This window comes from Bos javanicus, chromosome 16 (assembly GCF_032452875.1).
Source record: "Bos javanicus breed banteng chromosome 16, ARS-OSU_banteng_1.0, whole genome shotgun sequence".
Lineage (NCBI taxonomy): Eukaryota > Metazoa > Chordata > Mammalia > Artiodactyla > Bovidae > Bos > Bos javanicus.
Window position 1 is genome coordinate 55,036,049 of NC_083883.1, and position 18,562 is coordinate 55,054,610.

General features: G+C 41.1%; 1 pseudogene; it reads left to right on the top strand.

Annotated features, from left to right (window-relative positions):
* Positions 1 to 1,014: 1,014 nt before the first annotated feature.
* LOC133227363 (PRAME family member 8-like) lies at positions 1,015 to 16,193 on the top strand (annotated as a pseudogene).
* Positions 16,194 to 18,562: the final 2,369 nt, after the last annotated feature.

Consider the following 18,562-nt stretch of genomic DNA (forward strand, 5'->3'; position numbering starts at 1 on the left):
TTCTGTTTCCTGAATGTATATCTGATTCAGTCACCTAATGTGGAGAAAAATGAAGATCCAATCAAAATCAATACAGTGGGCATTTTATAATCTAATCAGGCACCCCTTTCTGATTTTGCTAGTAGTTGGACAGAGGGATGATGGGATTAGAAAAACCTGTAAAAGTCTCAGCCTCTGAAGAAAGGATGCAGAATCTTCTGACTCCTGAGTCACTGGCTGAGTCCTCCACAAGGCCTATGGTCTGAGCACCACACCAACATCACAGTGGTAAGTTACTGTCAGGACTGTTCTCAGACATCTTTAGCTGACCTTAAGGGTGGCATGGAACTCAAAATGACACAGAGAGGTTTTGTGTTTTTTTAATTATTTCTCTTTAGATGATAATATTTCAGGTTTTCATTGTACCTCTACTTGTATTTACCCTGAATCCCAATTATTTCAATTCATGCTGTAGCTGATACCATTTTCAGATAGCTTTACCATGATGATATTTTTAATAAAAATATCTGTAAATTTATTTTTTGAAATGTAAAATACTTTTTTTTGTGTACACCTGACTTTCATGTAGGAGCATTTTTTCAAATTTACTATTCGTTGTAACTGCAGTAACAGGATGGAGGCTGTGTTGCTCCACACGACAATCTTCTTCCCATAGACTAAATGATCATCTGAAAGTCTTCCCCAAATAAAGTTTGGAGTCAACTTTCAGGCTCTTGGTAACCACTTCTCAGTGGAACATGAATTAAACAAAGAAGTGGATGTATCTGAATGTGCTAGGGGTTGAGATGCTTGTTACTGAAACCAGTAGGGAAAAAGCTACAGCTTTGTGCCCAGTGAACCCACAGTATCAAAAGGAACAACTGAAGGGCTTCCACCCTTGCCAGTGCATAGATCTTGGCCTTGACTAGGTTCTTCTGAAGGGCTGGGAGACAGTCTATGGTGTGCTCACATTTGCCCTGAAATGGGTGCTTTTGTTGCTTGGCATTTTCCACAGGATTCCTTTTGGCGAAGAGTCAGGATGAATGTCCCAACCCCACCCAGACTCCTGGACCTCGCAAGAACAAGCCTGCTGAGGGATGAGGACTCAGTCATTTCTGCTTTGGAGTTTCTACCCACGGAGCTCTTCCCACCCCTCTTCGTGGAAGCATTCCAAGGGGGACACATTGAGACTCTGAAGGCCATGGTGCAAACCTGGCCCTTTGTCCGCCTGCCTCTGGGGGCCCTGATTGACCTGCCTCATGTGGGACCCCTACAAGCAGTGCTGGAAGCACTTGACGTCCTTCTTGCCCAGAAGGTTCCCTCAAGGTGAGCCTGACTTGGGGAACCTGGTAAAATCCTGGGTGTCCCAGAGAAGACAGCTGGGGTGAGGGAATGTGGGTGCAAAGGAATGGACCAGAGGGTTCTGAAGATGGAAATGAAGAAGGCTTGTCTCATTAAGGGAAGTGCCTCTGGAAGCATAAGAGTGCCTGTAATGAACAGGAGCCTGAAATATCATGTACTTCTCCTCTTAGTGATCCTTAAAGTTACTAGAAGTGAAGATTCAGAAAGGACAAGAAAAGAAAGCGAGATGGAAGAAAGTCAGAGAGGAAAGAGGGCAAGACAGCAGGTGACATCAGTAATCTGAAATTACAGCGGAGGAGAGCAGTGTGAGCTTAATTTTTGTGGCTATTTTTTCTTTCTGGGTGGATTTTAATGCATCTCTACCAATCTCCTTTTTCTCTATAGGAGGTGCAAACTGCAGGTGCTAGATTTGCGGGACACTGGTCATAAATTCTGGAGCATGTGGTCTGGAGCCAACAATCATGGATGTACAGGCTCAGGAAGAGCACCAGTGATTGAACCCAGCTTGATAACAAAGCAGCACTTGGTGCCATTGAGGGTTTTCACAGACCTTTCCCTGAAAAAAAGGACCCTGAAAAACTTCCTCACCTACCTTCTCCAGTGGGTGGAGCAGAGAAAAGCTTCCATACATCTGTGCTGTAAGAAGCTGAAGATCTTTTCAATGTCAATGGAAAATATTGTGAAGGTCCTGAGCTTGGTGCAGCTGGACTGTATCCAGGAGGTGCAGGTGAATTGCACCTGGCATCTGTCCACCCTGGCCACTTTTGCTCCTTTCCTGGGCCACATGAGTAATCTTCAAAGACTCGTTCTCTTCCCTATCCACGTGTCTGCCTTTAGGAAGCACGAGCAGGATCACGTTGTGCAAATTACCTCCCAGTTCCTGAGGCTGGGCCACCTCTGGGATCTTCATCTGGAGTCTCCCTCCTTTCTTGAAGGCTGCCTGGACCAGATGCTCAGGTGAGTGTGCACCACTGTCTGGGTAACACTGAACATAACATTAGAATGTCAAAGTCACTGTCACTGAAGGGTGGTGTCCCATGACCATGGAAATAAAGATTGCGTGCTAAACTGTTATAGTGGCTCTTGAAAGGGACACCTTGCTGTGAAGGTATAGATTATTGACTGGGATGTTTGGATCTGGCCCTGGAGGGTTTGTAATTTCTTCATTCAGCAAAGGTGTTTATGTTCAAATGACTTCAAAATAGAGGAAATAAAGGGGACTCTGTTGGGGAATCACATCAGAGCAGAGCATTTCTGAAGAGAAGCTCTATGTTCACCAGGATTGTGGCCACAATGAGCTTGTCTTAAACTATCTGTCTGTATAACTTGTTTTTTTGTGCTCCAGACAAGGTAATTAATATAAGGGAAAGTGATGATTCTGGAGATTATGTTAATCCAGCTGAGCCAAATGGATAATAAAAAGTGATGGAAAGTTTGTAGATGATCCAGGAATGTAAGTGAGCCCATTAGCCTGGCATCACATTTGATGTTGTAGAATCTTGTGTAAGTGTATTCTTTATGAATTTCTCTCTAGATCCACACCTGGCCAAAGATATAGGCATCTGGAGCCCAAAGTTGGACTGAAGGAATCCCTAGATTAAATAATTTTTTATTTCATCCACCTAGCAATAAAATTCAGTGACGACCACCCTTGATCGAGGCTCTGTGTCAGGCTCTCCTCTGAGCATGTTCTAGTGCCTTCCATTATACTCATTCATCCTCATAAGGAAGTGGAGTATGTTGTATTCTGCTTGACAGATGAGGGAGAGAACTTTCAAGATTCTATGAATTGACTCAATCACATAGTGAAGGTAACAGGACTGAGCCTAGATTGAGACTGGGCAATCAGTGTATTGACCCTCATCAGATGGTCAGACTTAACTTTTGCCCTGAAGAAACCATTTGCTATCACATGTAGCCACCATGGGGCTTCCCGGGTGGCACTAGTAGTAAAGAACCCGCCTGCCAGTGCAGGAGACACAAGAGACTCGGATCGGATTCCTGGGTCAGGAAGGTACCCTGGAGAAGGAAACAACAACCCACTCCAGTATTCTTGCCTGGAAAATGCCATGGACAGAAGAGCCTGGTGGGCTACAGTCCACAGTGTTGCCAAGAGTCAGACTCGGCTTAGCAACTGAGTACCACACCACCATGTAGCCACCTGGCACCCAGTTTCCAAGAACTAATTGTTTGGTTTCTCCCCAGGTGCCTGAAGACCACTTTGCACAACCTCTCAATAACCAACTGCTGACTTACGGAATCTGACTTGATCCACTTGTCCCAGTGCCTGAACATCTGTCAGCTAAAAAGCCTGGAAATTGTTGGTGTCACCATGACTGATTTTAGTCCTGAACTGCTCCAAGTTCTGCTGGAGAAAGTTGCAGCCACCATCCAGGAACTGTACTTAGACCAGTGTGGGATCATGGACTCCCAGTTTGAGGCCATCCTGCCTGCCCTAAACCGTTGCTCCCAGCTCAGTTCCTTCAGCCTATGTGGGAACCTTCTCTCCATGGCTGTCATGGAGAAGATGCTGTGACACACCACTGGGCTGCCCTGTTTAAGTCAGGAGTGGTATCCAGCCCCTCAGGAGAGTTACAGCCCTCAGGGTGTCCCCCTGGAAGGCAGACTTGCTCACCTTCGGACTCAGCTGTTAGAGATTCTGAGAGACTTAGGCCAGCCCAGGATCATCAGGATTTTCCTAAGTCCCTGTCCGCACAATGGTGAAGACTTATGTTGTCATGTGCAGCCCATTATATATAGCTATAGTACCCCTGCCTTGATAGTTGTCTCTATGAAAAGCTTTCTTCTGGGCACTTGGAAACAGAAATCTAGGACATGTGTACTTCATAACATGAAAATCTATGGTTTCAGACATCAGCTCAATGTGAATGGGCAAAGAAAAGATGATCCAGTGGAAGTTCAAGATTGTAAGGGGAAATGTAGACTCTGGAAAATGATGGCACTTTCAATGACATGGGTTAAATAGCATAAGAATACAGAATGTAATTTTCTGAGTATACTGAAATGGTCAGAAATAAAGAAATCTTCAGTATATACGGACTGGTGCCCTCCAGGATACAGAATCATTTTCTCTGTTTTCACCTCAAGATATTTAGTTACTGATGAAAGAAAATGCAATGAATTATCCATTATCTGAAACCTTACTATTCCCACTAGTTCTCCATTCTGTCTTGGATTCAGCATTTATACAAAGCTACCAAAGAATTATAGTTCACCTAAGCTGCTTTAGCAGCCAGCACAGGGAGGAGCAAGGGAAAGAGTCCAGTCCTCTCTCTAGAGATAGACATTCTGAGCCTCCAGACTCCTAGGTTACCTGCTGGTACATGAGACCAGGTGACATGAACTAACATGGTGAGCAGGACTGTAGGTTTTAGCATGCTATAAACATTTGCTGTAATGTACATGTTCATTTAGTACAAATATTTGTGCTGTGATTTATATAAATAAGATCCATCTTTCAAAACTGTAAAAAAAGTTGAGTACTTAAAAAAATGCATGAAAGGCCCCATGGATTGTAACCTGCCAGGCTCCTCTGCCTATGGAATTCTCCATGCAAGACTACTAGAGTGTGTAGCCATTCCCTTCTTCAGGGGTTCTTCCCCACCCAGGGATCAAACCCTGGTCTCTTGCACTGCAGGCAGATTCTTTACTGCCTGAGGTACCAGGGAAGTCCCAGATAGAGGAGCCTGGTGGGTCCTCTGGGGTCCCATAGAGTTGGACAGGACTGAGCAATTAACATGAGGAAATAAATGAGAAAACTGTTTTTAAAAACTAAATTATAATACTAGGTAGTTCTCTGACTAATGCACGTGGATAATTTTATAAAATGCTTGAGTTCGTTTGGAGCCACCAAAGAAAATAAATTATTTTAATAATCATTCAAAAAGAACAGTTTCTTCTTTAAAAACTAATTAGAATAGGGACCTCCATGTTGGTCTAGTGGCCAAGACTCCATGTTCCCAATGAAGGGGCCCCGATTGGATCCCTGGGCAGGGAATTAGATCCCACATGCTGCAACTAAGGGTTCCCGTGCTGCAACTAAAGATGGATCCTGCATGCCACAATGGAGTTGGATGGACTGTCCTGAATGCCACAACCAGACCTGGAGCAGCCAAATAAATAAATGAATAAATAAATGTTTTTAAATTAAATAAGTCAAAATAAAAATCTGAGCCATGTGATTCCAATAACTATTTTTTAAATTTAATTTTATTTTTTAACTTTACAATATTGTATCTGTTGTGCCACACATAAAAATGAATCCACCACAGGTATACATGTGTTCCTCATCCTGAACCCTCCTCCCTCCCCATACCATCCCTCTGGGTCGTCCCAGTGCACCAGCCCCAAGCATCCAGTATCATGCATCGAACCTGGACTAGCGACTCGTTTCATATATGATATTATACATGTTTCAATGCCATTCTCCCAAATCTCCCCACCCTCTCCCTCTCCCACAGAGTCCAAAAGACTGTTCTATACATCAGTGTCTCTTTTGCTGTCTCGTATACAGGATTATTGTTACCATCTTTCTAAATTCCATGTATATGCATTAGTATACTGTATTGGTATTTTTCTTTCTGGCTTACTTCACTCTGTATAATAGGCTCCAGTTTCATCCACCTCATTAGACCTGATTCAAATGCATTCTTTTTAATGGCTGAGTAATACTCCATTGTGTATATGTACCACAGCTTTCTTTATCCATTCATCTGCTGATGGGCATGTAGGTTGCTTCCATGTCCTGGCTATTATAAACAGTGCTGAGACAAACACTGGGGTACATGTGTCTCTTTCCCTTCTGGTTTCCTCAGTGTGTATGCCCAGCAGTGGGATTGCTGGATCATAAGGCAGTTCTATTTCCAGTTTTTTAAGGAATCTCCACACTGTTCTCCATAGTGGCTGTACTAGTTTGCATTCCCACCAACAGTGTAAGAGGGTTCCCTTTTCTCCACACCCTCTCCAGCATTTATTGCTTGTAGACTTTTGGATCACAGCCATTCTGACTGGCGTGAAATGGTACCTCATAGTGGTTTTGATTTGCCTTTCTCTGATAATGAGTGATGTTGAGCATCTTTTCATGTGTTTGTTAGCCATCTGTATGTCTTCTTTGGAGAAATGTCTATTTAGTTCTTTGGCCCATTTTTTGATTGGGTCATTTATTTTTCTGGGATTAAGCTGCAGGAGTTGCTTGTATATTTTTGAGATTAGTTGTTTATCAGTTGCTTCATTTGCTATTATTTTCTCCCATTCTGAAAGCTGTCTTTTCACCTTGCTTATAATTTCCTTTGTTGTGCAGAAGCTTTTAAGTTTAATTAGGTCCCGTTTGTTTATTTTTGCTTTTATTTCCAATATTCTGGGAGGTGGGTCATAGAGGATTCTGCTGTGATGTATGTCGGAGAGTGTTTTGCCTATGTTCTCCTCTAGAAGTTTCATAGTTTCTGGTCTTATGTTTAGATCTTTAATCCATTTTGAGTTTATTTTTGTGTATGGTGTTAGAAAGTGTTCTAGTTTCATTCTTTTACAAGTGGTTGACCAGTCCTACTCAAACTCTTCCAGAAAATTGCAGAGGAAGGTAAACTTCCAAACTCATTCTATGAGGCCACCATCACCCTAATACCAAAACCTGACAAAGATCCCACAAAAAAAGAAAACTAAAGGCCAATATCACTGATGAACATGGATGCAAAAATCCTTAACAAAATTCTAGCAATCAGAATCCAACAACACATTAAAAAGATCATACACCATGACCAAGTGGGCTTTATCCCAGGGATGCAAGGATTCTTCAATATCTGCAAATCAATCAATGTAATACACCACATTAACAAATTGAAGGATAAAAACCATATGATTATCTCAATAGATGCAGAGAAAGCCTTTGACAAAATTCAACATCCATTTATGATCAAAACTCTCCAGAAAGCAGGAATAGAAGGAACATACCTCAACATAATAAAAGCTATCTATGACAAACCCACAGCAAACATTATCCTCAATGGTGAAAAATTGACAGCATTTCCTCTAAAGTCAGGAACAAGACAAGGGTGCCCACTTTCACCACTACTATTCAACATAGTTTTGGAAGTTTTGGCTACAGCAATCAGAGCAGAAAAAGAAATAAAAGGAATCCAAATTGGAAAAGAAGAAGTAAAACTCTCACTATTTGCAGATGACATGATCCTCTACATAGAAAACTCTAAAGACTCCACCAGAAAATTACTAGAACTAATCAATGAATATAGTAAAGTTGAAGGATATAAAATCAACATACAGAAATCCCTTGCATTCTTATACACTAATAATGAGAAAATAGAAAGAGAAATTAAGGAAACAATTTCATTCACCATTGCAACGAAAAGAATAAAATACTTAGGAATATATCTACCTAAAGAAACTAAAGACCTATACACAGAAAACTATAAAACACTGGTGAAAGAAATCAAAGAGGACACTAATAGATGAAGAAATATACCATCTTCATGGATTGGAAGAATCAATATAGTGAAAATGAGTATACTACCCAAAGCAATTTATATATTCAATGCAATCCCTATCAAGCTACCAACGGTATTCTTCACAGAGATAGAACAAATAATTTCATGATTTGTATGGAAATACAAAAAAACCTCAACTAGCCAAAGCAATCTTGAGAAAGAAGAATGGAACTGGAGGAATCAACCTGCCTGACTTCAGGCTCTACTACAAAGCCACAGTCATCAAGACAGTATGGTACTGGCACAAAGACAGAAATATAGATCAATGGAATAAAATAGAAAGCCCAGAGATAAATCCACGCACATATGGACACCTTATCTTTGACAAAGGAGGCAAGAATACACAATGGATTAAAGACAATCTCCAATAACTTTAAAAAATATTTAGAATAGCAAAATTTCAGAGCTGGAAGAATTACAATTGTGTTTTTAAAAATGCATTTTATATTTTAGAGAAGTTTTATCTTCTATCTAAAACTGAGCAGAAAGTAAGGGACTTCCTATGTAAATCCTGCCCTCAGCACATGCATAGCCTTCTGAGCTATCAACATTCCCCACTGGATTGGTATATTTGTTATCAATGATGAACCTACATTGATGTATCATTATCCCCCCTACATATATAGTTTATATTGAGGTTCCTTCTTGGTGTTGTGCATTCTCTGAGTTTTGTCAAGTACATAATGACATTGTAGAATCACACAGAGTGTTTGCTCTGCCTATTTATCCCTCCTCCACCTCAACCCGGAGAAAAATCTGATTATGTCACCATTCTCAGAGTTTGCCTTTTGCAAATTTTTTTTTTTGCAAAAAAATATTCATAAAAAAAATAATTGTCATGTAGTTGGACTCACTTATGTAGCCTTTTCAGATTGGTTCTTTCACTTAGTAATAGACATTGAGGATACCTCCATGTCTTTTCATGGTTTGATACCATTTCATTGTTTGAATATATCACAGTTCACTGGTTCTTTCACCTTTTGAAGGACATCTTGGCTTCTTTCAAGTTTTGGCAACAATGAATAAAGCTGCTATAAGCTTCCATATGTATGCTTTTTTTGTATGGACAGATTGGACTGATATCAAGGAGTGAAACTGTTGGATTGTAGGATAAGAGTACATATTAAAATTATTTTTTTCTTGACAATCCCCCCTGTTAGATAGATACCTTTCCATGAAAAGTAGGAACAGTGTCTCTACCACCCTATGGTCCATATCAGACCACAAGGCTGTTAAGGTAGTAAATAATTACAACTGCATGATCCCTGGAAAGCTTTATCATCAGTTTATGGTCAAATGTTATTTTTTATTGAAAAGTCAATTCGGGGAAGATCAATGTCATATTATTGAATACCAGCCTTTGACTGTGTGGATCACAATAAATTGGAAAATTCTGAAAGAGATGGGAATACCAGACCACCTGACCTGTCTCTTGAGAAACCTATATGAAGGTCAGGAAGCAACAGTTAGAACTGGACATGTAACAACAGACTGGTTCCAAATAGGAAAAGGAGTACGTCAAGGCTGTATATTGTTACCCTGCTTATTTAACTTATATGCAGAGTACATCATGAGAAACGCTGGGCTGGAAGAAGCACAAGTTGGAATCAAGATTGCCAGGAGAAATGTCAATAACCTCAGATATGCAGATGACACCACCCTTATGGCAGAAAGTGAAGAGGAACTAAAGAGCCTCTTGATGAAAGTGAAAGAGGAGAGTGAAAAAGTTGGCCTAAATCTCAACATTCAGAAAACTAAGATCATAGCATCTGGTCCCACCACCTCATTGGGAATAGATGGGGAAGCAGTGGAAACAGTGTCAGACTTTGTTTCTTGGGGCTCCAAAATCACTGCAGATGGTGATTGCAGCCATGAAATCAAAAGACGCTTACTCCTTGGAAGGAAAGTTATGACCAACCTAGATAGCATATTCAAAAGCAGAGACAATTTGAATCAGTTCTAATGAGGTGGATGAAACTGGAGCCTATTATACAGAGTGAAGTAAGCCAGAAGGAAAAACATAAATACAGTATACTAACGCATATATATGGAATTTAGAAAGATGGTAACAATAACCCGGTGTACGAGACAGCAAAAGAGACACTGATGTATAGAACAGTCTTATGGACTCTGTGGGAGAGGGAGAGGGTGGGAAGATTTGGGAGAATGGCAATGAAACATGTAAAATATCATGTAGGAAACGAGTTGCCAGTCCAGGTTCGATGCACGATGCTGGATGCTTGGGGCTGGTGCACTGGGATGGCCCAGAGGGATGGTATGGGGAGGGAGGAGGGAGGAGGGTTCGGGATGGGGAACACATGTATACCTGTGGCGGATTCATTTTGATATTTGGCAAAACTAATACAATTATTTAAAGTTTAAAAATAAAATAAAATTAGAAAAAAAAAAAAAAAGCAGAGACATTACTTTGCCAACAAAGGTCTGTCTAGTCAAGGCTTTGGTTTTTCCAGTGGTCATGTATAGATGTGAGAGTTGGACTGTGAAGAAGGCTGAGCACCAAAGAATTGATGCTTTTGAACTGTGGTGTTGGAGAAGACTCTTGAGAGTCCCTTGGACTGCAAGGAGATCCAATCAGTCCATTCTAAAGGAGATCAGTCCTGGGTGTTCATTGGAAGAACTGATGCTAAAGCTGGAACTCCAGTACTTTGGCCACCTCATGTGAAGAGTTGACTCACTGGAAAAGACCCTGATGCTGGGAGGGACTGGGGGCAAGAAGAGAAGGGGACGACAGAGGATGAGATGACTGGATGGATCACCGACTCGATGGACAAGAGTTTAAGTAAACTCTGGGAGTTGGAGATGGACAAGGAGGCCTGGCGTGCTGCAATTCATGGGGTCGCAGAGTCAGACACGACTGAGTGACTGAACTGAACTGAATATAAATATGTAAGATATAAAAGAAATAATACTGCAGTTAATATATATGTCCATGTGAATTACCTATAAAACAAAACTCCATGTGTTTCCCATGCTCCCAGTTATACAATAATGTCATAAGGATGTACTGTACAGTGTGGGGATAAAAATTACTAATACTATATCTTACATTTGAGTACTGCTAAAAGAGTAGGTCATAAAAGTTCTCACCACAAGAAAAAACTATAACTATGTGACATAATGGTTGTTAAGTATTTATCGTGATGATCATTTTTAAATATATATATATCAAATTATTTACATATACACACAAAATAAATACAATGCTATATGTCAATTGTATTTTAATAAACATGGGAAAAAATGTAATCTGAGAAAATATGCCAAAAGAGAAACTAGAAAAAAAGAGACAAAGGTTTTACTATGAAAACAGTAACAAATATTTGTATTTCTGATTGATTCAGCTGCATAAACTGAAATGGCCAGCTGAGATGGAGCAGAGAAAGTGTTGCTGGGTGATCCTGTACTAATCTTCAACACTCAGACAAAACCAAGTGTGACTGGGTGGCATGGACGTGATTAAATACCAATTTAAGGAGGAAGGATCTGTCACCTAACTTTCTCATCAATAGAGGAAAACTACCCCTTATTTTTGGTAAACTTTCTTCCTAGATTAGCAGTATTCAAAGTTCTGGTCTCAAGACTCCTTTATATTCTTAAAATGTATTGAGGATCCTAAAGAGCTTTGTGTATGTGGGGTATGTCTATCAATATTAATCATATTAGTTCAAGTGGAAGGATGCTTAAAAACTCATTTATTAACTCAATTATGCATACCAATTCAAACCTATTTCATATTTTTACCAAAAGTGGTTATGTTTTACAAAAAAATGAGCATAATATAAAAGCCAATACAATATTGTAAAGTAATTAACCTCCAATTAAAATAAATAAATTTATATTTTTTAAAAAAGAGTCATACCTAAAAAAACTAACAATTTTATTGGGATGTAATTTAAATATTTTATAAAACATCCAGTTAATCTCACCTGGTGGCTCAGATGGTAGAGTCCACCTGCTATGCAAGATACACAGGTTCAATCCCTGGGTTGTGACGATCTTCTGGATAAGGGAATGGGAACCCACTCCAGTATTCTTGCCTGGAGAATTTCATGGACAGAGGAGCCTGGTGGGCTACAGTCCTTGGGGTCATTAAGAGTTGGACACATAAATTTGGTCACATAAAGACTAACACACACACATACAATTTATATATTTTACAAAATATACACTTAAAGTATGCAATTCAATGTTTTTCAGTATACTTACAGAACTCCATAGCTGTCACCAAAATCTTAGAACATTTTTATCACCCCCAAAGAAACTCTATACCCACTAAGAGCAATGCCCCATTTTCTCACAAATGTCTCAGGTCTTGACAGCCTCTGATGTACCTTCTGACTTCACGAATTTCCCCACTTCCACTGACATTCACGTGATGGTCTGTCAGTCAGTCCTTTCCAACAATTAGGATGTCCGACAGCTCAGTGGAGGGGATCCTTCTGAGTCTCCTGCTTGAGGGAATCTACCAATCACTCACTTCCTGGAAGAGGGCAGTCTCTACTCCCTGGCTCAGATCAGAGTTTACCAGCTTAAAAAGAGGGAAAAGGGCAGTGGCATTTATATTTTCTGTGAAGATTTTTTGAAGAAGTGGATGATAAGTGCCCTTTCAATGGATGTTCAACCAACAGAGATGTTTATGATTATTATTGATACTAATCTCACTCTACGGTACCTCATGAATAAAGAATTGAAGAACTGGTTATTAAAAGTCTATTTAGTACAATCCAGCTGAACTCATTTTAATGCAAAGACCTTGATACCCAGAGTAGAAATGTAGTAAATGAAATCTTTTCAAAAGATACCAAGGTGGAGAACACACTTAAGAGAATCTCAGCTTTGGCAGCCAGTGGTGCAGAAATATTTGGGCATCGCTCTGAATGGGGGAAAGAAAGGTATGGAGAATTCGTTGGAGTTGAGGGAGATTCTCACTTTATGTCTTGAAATTTCAAAAGGATCACTGTGTGGAACCCAATGTGGCAGTCACCACTGAAAATAGCAGACAAACACCAAATATAGCTTCTGAATTCTTAGGGAAAAGGTGGTGAAATTTGTGAGCATGCTAAATATGAGGAGAAAAACAGAATTTTATTTCTATTCTTAATTGCATTGCCTCAATCAGAAATTGCATTAAACTTAGCTAAGTGTGAAGAAGCAATCATTATCAAAATATACTTGGGGGAATTCCCAGGTTGTCCAGTGGTTAAGAATCCACCTTCTAATGCAGGGGACATAGGTTTGATCCCTGGTCAGGAACTAAGATCCCACCTGCTGTGGGGCAATTAAGTCTGTTGTGCCAAAATGATGGGCTTGCACATGTAAGACTGCACATGTAATATCCTGCATTCTACCACTAAGACTCAATACAGTCAAATAAATAAACATTTTTTAAATATATGTACGTGGAAAGGGCCAATGGGATTATGGCTGGGTTCCCAGGATCCCTGGAAAATGGCTGCTGCTAATTGCCAATTGGGAAGCATCTCCTGTGTGAAGAATCTAGAAGAAAATATGTCCTGGTAGCAGCTGCCATGATGAGGATAGGGCTATTTGCAACTGACTCTTGTTTATGTCTCCCCTGGCTCCAAGTTCCCAAAGAGCCCACACTATCCATCCTCAGTGGCTCTCAGGCTTGGAAAGGTACGAGTTCCCAGGATTGGATGCCTCACTCTCCACTCACACTCTCATAGTTAGTGTTTTTAAGTAAATTTGCTGAGTTGATCCCATCCTTATGGGAAGTAAGGAGCTCAAAATTAACACTGTCTCCTCATAGTTACTCCCTTCAAATTTCTAGACTCCATCCAGAGAAAAAATTTAATCTTGATCTTACAAAATAGGAATAAAATATTTTATACTGTTTGGGTCATTCACTGGGTACTTTTAGATATGTGAGTGCCTGCTAAATCACTTCAGCCATGTCCAACTCATTGCAATGCTGCCAGGCTCCTCTGTCCATGGGATTCTCCATGCAAGAATACTGGAGTGGATTGCCATTTCCTTTTCCAAAGGATCTTCCTGATTCCAGTGATTGAACCCACATCTCTTATGTCTCCTGCATTGTCAGGAGTGTTCTTTACCACTTGCAGATACACTCAGCTGCCATTCTTAAGAAACCATTGTCTTTAGAAAGAGTTTTAATTCTGGGACATTTTGATTATTGCTTTTGGTAATTGTTTACTATTATTATTATTAGTCTCATTCAGGAAGACATTAAACTCTCCTTATTTCACATCTAGGACTACATGGGTACCTATTAGTAAAACCCAATCAATGTTTGTGGACTAAATCCAGAAATGATTCCTTGATTGCCATGACCCCCTGTCCCCCATTTTTTCTCTTTTTTGAATGAATATGTGGTTCTATCATTTCATCTAAATAAAGACAAATATACACTCAGGATTAACCTGATGGGCTGTGTGTGTGCTTAGTCTCTCAGTTGTGTCTGACTCTTTGTAACCCCATGGACTGTAGCACTCCAGACTCTTCTGTCCATGGGGATTCTCCAGGCAAGAATACTGGAGTGGGTTGCCATGTTCTCCTCCAGGGGATTTTCCAAACCCAAGGACTGAACCCGGGTCTCCCACATTGCAGGTGGATTCTTTACCATATGAGTCACCAGGGAAGCCCAATCTGATAGAATATAATTAGGTACAACTTCCTGATTGGAAGTAGTAGTTGAAAAGACAGATAATGTGATTAGAAAGGTCTACAAAAGCCTTACCCCTTACCCAGTTACCCAGGAAAAGATGCAAAATTTCCTTGCTCTGTAGTCACTACCTGGGTTCTCCACAGAACTGAAGTCTGAATACCCTGCCAGTCACAGCAGAGCTGGTAAGATAACAGTCTAAGGACACCCAGGTCTCCCTTATGGTAATCTGGTCATGAATGATGGCATACAGTTAGGGATTTCAGGGAGATTTTCCTTTTTCTTCCTTTTCAATGAATAGATTTCAGGTTTTGGTTTTGCCTCTAAGGGTAACTTTACCTTTAATAATACTTTGATCTGCAATTTGATGTATATCATTTTTAAATACCTACACCAACTAGATTTACTTTTTAATGAAAAATCTCTATTTGGAACTTTATTTCTTGACATTTAAAATATTTAGTTTGTGCACAAATAACATTCATTTTAGTGGTATCTCCTTAATCTTTCCCAGCCAGTTTACTGTGGGAACTGAGGATGGAGGCTCTTTTGGCCCACATGACTCCCCTATTCCCATAGGTTAGGGCTGTAAGTGATGGTCTGAGAGTGTTCCCCCAAAACAGATTGTGATCAGGTTTCAGGCTCATAGTACCCACCTCCCAGTAAGACATGATTAAGCAAAGATATGGAAAAAATGGATAAGGTAGTGACTGATGTTTCCATCTCCATGGTACTTGTGAGACACTACTTGAGGTTCCAGAAATGGTAGACCTATGTCATTTTGTTAGGGGAAGCACACTGATTGAAACTGCCCACCCTGGCCATGCACCATAGTAACCATTTGCATGAGTTGTTTTACGACAGGAGGTCCTGGTAAGGAACATGGAACTAATAAGCCACCACCAACCAGAAGAGTTCAGGAAAGGTCAAAAGGAGACACCATATGTCTGACCACCTCCCAGAATCCTTCTCTCTGGCATCCATCTTGGCTGAACAAGGCATGCACCACCAGGAAGGACTCTGAGTCAGAATGATTGGCTAAAGACAACCAGGAAATTAATCCATCACCATAAAACCTAAGACCACAAACCATGTGGCAGAGCAGTTCTCCTGGGTTCCCTTACCCTACTGCTCTCCGCCCAGGCTCCCTTTCCCAGTAAAATCTCTTGCTTTGTCAGCATATGTGTTTCCTCTGACAATTCATTTCCGAGTGTTAGACAAGAGCCCAGTTTTAGGCCCTGGAAGGTGTTCCCTTTCCTGCAACAATTTTGTCAACAGAGCCCAGAGTATAACTTGTGTAAACTAAGGCTCTTCCACTACTGCCAGAGGAGTAACTATGGCCACAATTTGGTTCTTCTGCAGTGTGAGGAGACACATGAAGGTCACGCTTGGCCTGAGAAGAATGATTTATTCCCTAAAAATACTCATGGGATTCCTTTTGGAGTAGAGTCAGCATGAGTGTCTGGAACCCTCTCAGACTCCTGGACCTGGCAGCAATGAGCCTGTGGAGGGACGAGGCCTCAGCTATCTCCCCTTTTGAGTACCTGCCCACCGAGCTCTTCCTACCACTGTTTATTTCAGCCTCCTTTGGGAGACACAGTGAGACCCTGAAGGCCATGGTGCAAGCCTGGTCCTATGTCTGCCTGCCTCTGGGGGATAATCTGATGTAGTTGTTTCACAGAGGGAACCTACAAGCAGTGTTGGATGGGCTTGATGGCCTGCTTGCCCAGAAGGATCACCCCAGGTAAGTCTGATCCAAGTATCCTGGTAAGATCCTAGACATCCTGAAGAGATAGCTGGTGTCATAAGAGTGGATGGCCAAGGGATGGACCAGAGGCTTCTGATGAGGCTGATGAAGAAGCTCAGAGGCTTTGGCTATTGCTCAGTTCACTTTGAGAAATGCTTTCCAGCAGTGCAGGAGTGCCTAAGATGCAAGGGAACCTGAAAGTACATGTCCCGGCCTCCTCCTTAAGGGTACTAGCAGTAGAAAGCTAGAGAAAATGGAAGAAGAAAAGGAGATGGAGAAAGGTGAGGTGGAGAAGGAAAAAGAGGGCACGGCAGCAGATGATGTTAGGAATGTGAAGTAAAAGCACACATGGGAAGTCTGAGTGTTGCCTAAAATTCTGAGACTGTGATTTCATTCTATGTGAATCTTAAACCATTACACCCAATCTGCTATTTCTCCACAGGAGATGCAAACTGGAGAAGGGCCTTGGATGAGGAGGAAGTAAGTGGAAATCCTCATTCTGTCTGTATTACTGGGATTTTTACAATGAGAATATTGCCCTGTACTCCTTGGGCATAATCAACAAAAGCATGGAAAACAAAAGTTTTCTTTAATTGCTGAACCAAACCTGCTTGCTCACCACAAAGCAGTGAAACTAATATACTAACTGGGAATGGCAGAGAAAAGTGCAGGATTTACTACAGGAACTAAGAAAAGAACAGGGACAACCAGTTACTCAAAAGGACAAAATTTCCAGATGACTTTCAGGAAAAGACTTTTGAAGACAAGGTGAGGGAGAGTGTTATGGAGAGCAGCTCCTGAACATTCTTCTGATTGGTTGGTGGTGATGTAATTAGAAGCCAACTTCATCAGCCTTCTTCCAACTGCTCTGTGGTCTACTCGCTTCTGGTCAGCATGCAGTTAACTTCTTCCACGTGGTGGGAGTTTCAGTATATACAAATGGCTCAAGAATATGGCTCAGAATATTATCTATAGCCCCTGAAGTGGTTTTAAAGTTCCGTGAATTTGATTAATGGCTGCTGCTAAGTCACTTCAGTCGTGTCCGACTCTGTGCGACCCCATAGACAGCCTCCTACCAGACTCCTCTGTCCCTGGGATTCTCCAGGCAAGAACACTGGAGTGGGTTGCCATTTCCTTTTCCAATGCATGAAAGTGAAAAGTGAAAGTGAAGTCACTCAGTCGTGTCCGACTCTTAGCGACCCCATGGACTGCAGCCTACCAGGCTCCTCCGTCCATGGGATTTTCCAGGCAAGAGTACTGGAGTGGGGTGCCATTGTCTTCTCCAGATTAATGGCTAAATTATTATTATCTGTTGCTTGATTGTTCCCCCCTGTTTCCCCATTTTCTCATATTTTCTGTTTATATTTATTCTTTGGAACTTGAGGAAGGCCTAGAAGCCTAAAGGTTCTCTACAAACAAGAGGCAGGAGGAGAACTTGGTGGAGGATCAGTCCAGGAATGCCCCGTAGGGTCCTGTTTTGTTACACTTTCATATACAATTTACATTGTGCACTGTATTGACCACAAGTGTTATTTCTTCCATATCCAACCTATTTGTGATATTGATAACCAACTAGTGTTGAATTTCCCAAGATTTGCATTTCAGTGCAAAGTAACATTTGGTTATAAACTGACTTTAAAGGTTTTCAGGATGTTATACACCTTTACTGCTCATCAGGCTTCTTGTTCATCTGTGGGACCACAGGGTGAGAGAGTTCCTGCCTTTTATGGGATAATCTCTAACAGGTAAGATTGTCGAGGGAGAAAAATAATTGCAATACATACCCTTTTCATATAATCCAGCTATCTTTCTCCTTGATATTTAATGAGTTTAAAACATGTCCACATAAAACGTGCACACAGATGCTTGTAGTGGCAAACCAAGGAAGCAACTAAGATGTCTCTCAGTAGATGAATGAATAAATAATGTCTGGTACATTCAAACAATTCAACATGAAACAGGAAAAGACACAGAAGTAACTTACATGTATATTACTAACTGAGAAGCCTGCCTACTGGACAATTCCAATTATATAACTTTCTGGAAAAAGCTTCCTTGATAGCTCAGTTGGTAAAGAATCCACCCACAGTGCAGGAGACCCCAGTTCGATTCCTGAGTTGGGAAGATTTGCTGGAGAAGGGATGGGCTACCCACTCCAGTATTCTTGGGCTTCCCTGGTGGCTCAACTGGTAAAGAATCTGCCTGCAATGTGGGAGATCTGGGTTTGATCCCCGGGTTGGGAAGATCCCCTGGAGAAGGGAAAGGCTCCCCACTCCAGTATTCTGGCCCGGA